At 33.4% G+C, this 3,316-nt stretch overlaps 1 non-coding gene across 1 annotated transcript; it reads left to right on the top strand.

Annotated features, from left to right (window-relative positions):
• Nucleotides 1–302: 302 nt before the first annotated feature.
• Nucleotides 303–406, top strand: LOC116269836. Its single transcript, XR_004177656.1, has one exon. It is a non-coding gene; the product is annotated as a U6 spliceosomal RNA (small nuclear RNA).
• The last annotated feature ends 2,910 nt before the right edge of the window (nucleotides 407–3,316 follow it).

The raw sequence follows: 3,316 nt of genomic DNA, 5'->3' as shown, positions 1-3,316 counted from the left end.
AAATAAAAACCAAGAGAGCAGGGGTATCTATTCTTGTATAATACAAAATAGACTTTAAATCAAAACTGTCATAAGAGACAAAGAAGGTCATTATATAATGATGGAGGCATCAATTTACTAAAAGGATACAATGGTAAACATGTACACCCAACAGGAAAACACTTAAGTATATCAAGAAAATATTAACATAACTAAAGGAAGAAATAGACAATAGTTAGAATACAATAATAGTAGCAGATGTCAACATCCCACTTTCAACAATGAATGTATCATACAGACAGAAAATCCATAAGGAAATGTCAGTGCTCACTTTGGCAGCACATACACTAAAATTGGAATGATACAGAGATTAGCATGGACCCTGCACAAAGATGACATGCAAACTGGTGAAGCATTTCATATTTTTTTATTATCAGAGCAAAGCAAATCAAAACTACAGTAAAATATTATCTCACCCCAGTTAAAATGGATTATACCCAAAAGATGGGCAATAACAAATGCTGTCAAGAATGTGGAGAAAAGGGAACCACTGTACACTATTGGTGGGAAAGTAAATTACCACAACCACTATGAAGAATATTTCAGAGGTTCGTTAAAAAACTAAAAATAGAGATATTGTACTATCCAGTCATCCCACTGCTGGGTATATACCCCACAAAAGGAAATCAAGATATCGAAGAGATATCTGCACTCCCAAGTTTGTTGTAGCTCTGTTCACAGTAGCCAAGAATTGGAAGCGACCTAAGTGTCCATCAACAGATGAATGGATAAGGAAAATGTGGTACTTATACACAATGGAGTACTATTCAGCCATAAAAAGAATGAGATTCACTCATTTGCAACAGCGTAGATGTAACTAGAGGATATTATGTTAAATGAAACAAGCCAGGGACAGAAAAACATATTCTGCATGTTCTCACTTGTTTGTGAGATCTGAAAATCAAAACAATTGAATCCATGAAGATAGATAGTAGAAGGATGATTACCAGAGGCTGAGAAGGGAAGTTGCGGGGTGTTGTATATGTGGGAGGAGGGTATGGTTAATGGGTATGAAAGTTAAAATTAGTAAATAAGGCCTAGTGTCATATAGCACAATAGGGTGACTATAGTCAATAATAATTTAATTGTATATTATCAAATAACTAAAAGATGCCAGGTGCAGTGTCTCATGCCTGTAATCCCAGCACTTTGGGAGGCTGAGGCTGGCACATCACTTGAGGTCAGGAGTTTGAGACCAGCCTGGCCAACATGGCAAAATCCCGTCTCTATTAAAAGTACAAAAATTAGCTGGGGATGGTGGCACACGCCTGTAGTCCCAGCTACTCGGGAGGCTGAGGCAGGCAGATCACTTGAACCCAGGAGATGGAGGTTGCAATGAGCTGAGATCGCACCACTGCACTCCAGCCTAGGCAACAGAGTGAGACTCTGTCTCAAAAAATTAATTAATTAAATAACTCAAAGAGTATAATTGGATTGTTTGTAACACAAAGAATGCTTGAGGGGATGGATACCCCATCTTCCATGATGTTATTATTGTGCAATTCTTTAAGTGCCTATATAAAAACATTTCATTTATCCCTTAAATATATGCACCTACTATGTATTCATAAAAATTAAAACCCAAATTATGATGAAAATAAAAATAAAATATAAGGAAGCAGCAGACTTGAATTAACGATACAGGCTAAATGGGCCTAACAGACATACACAGAACATTCCATCTAATAGTGGCAGAGTACACATTCTTTTCAAGCACACATGAAAAAACTGTCCAGGATAGAGATCATCTGTTGGGACACAAAACAAATCTTAAAAATATAAGATTAAAATCATGTCTAGTATTTTTTCTATCCACAATGGTATGAAACTAGAAATAAACAACAAAGAATCTTAGAACATTGACCAATATGTGGAAATTATGTAATGCAGTCTTGAACAACCAATGGGTCAAAGAAGAAATCAAAAGGGAAACAAAAATTATCTTGAGACAAATTAAGAGGGAACCACAACATATCAAAACTTATGAGAAAGGTGCAAAAATAAAAAAAATACTAGCAAGCTGTCTTCAACAGCATATTAAAAAGATCAAATGCCGTAATCAAGTGGCATTCATCGCTAGGGTATAAGGATGTTTCAATATATGCAAATTGATCAATGTGACAGTATATAAACAGAACAAATTTTAAAAATCATATAATTATCTCAATAGATGCAGAAGAACAAATTTTAAAAATCATATAATTATCTCAATGCAGAATAAGTATTTGACAAAATTCAACATCTTTTTTTTTTTTAAATGATAAAAACCCTCAACAAATTAGGTGTAGAAAGACTGTACTTCACATAAGAAAGGTCATATATGACAAGCCCTCAGCTAACATCATGGTCAATGGTGAAAACTGAAAAGCTTTTCCTCTAAGATCAGGAACAAGACAAGGATGCCCAATCTCAGAACTTCTCTTCAACATAGTATTGGAAGTCTTAGCCAGAGCTAGCCTATAAAAGAAAAAAGAAATAAAAGGCATCCAAATCAGAAAGGAAAAAGCTAAATTATCTCTGTTTAAGATAGCATAATTGTACATACAGAAAACCCTAAAGACTCTACCAAAGCCTGTTAGAATTGATAAACAAATTTAGTAAAGTAGCTGAATACAAAATTAATATACAAATATCAGTTGCATTTCTATACCCTAACAACACACTGTCCAAAAAAAGAAATTAAGATAATTCAATTTTCAATAGAATTAAAAGCAATAAGATACTTAGGAATAAGTTTAACCAAAGAAGTGAAATATATAATATATACACTGAAAACTATTACATTGATGAAAGAAATTGAAGAAGTCACAAATAAATGAAAAGATATCCTTCATTCATGGAGTGGAAAAAATAATATTATTAAAATGTGCATACTAAAAGGAACCCACAAATTCAATTTAATACCTATAAAAATTCTGGTAAAATTTTTCACAGAAATAGAAAAAACAATTCTGAAATTCATATGGAATCACAAAAGGCCATGAATAGCCAAAGTAGTCTTAAGAAGAGCAAAGCTGAAAGGTATCACACTACTTGATTTCAAAATCTACGAAGGCATAGTAATCAAAAAGTATGTCGCTGGCATGAAAATAAATACACAGAATAATGAATAAGCCCAGAAATTAACTCACATATACACATCATATGTGTGAGTTATAATATACATAATATAATCTTTGACAAGAGTGCCAGTAATGCACAATGTGGAAAGGATAGTTTCTTCAATAAGTGGCATTGTGAAAAGTGGATATCGACATGTAAAAGAGTGAAATTGGAT

The sequence above is a fragment of the Papio anubis genome, chromosome 12 (genome assembly GCF_008728515.1).
Source record: "Papio anubis isolate 15944 chromosome 12, Panubis1.0, whole genome shotgun sequence".
In the NCBI taxonomy this organism is placed as follows: Eukaryota; Metazoa; Chordata; class Mammalia; order Primates; family Cercopithecidae; genus Papio; species Papio anubis.
The sequence above is the reverse complement of the archived record's forward strand: the minus strand, read 5'-3'. Positions and strand labels throughout refer to the sequence as shown.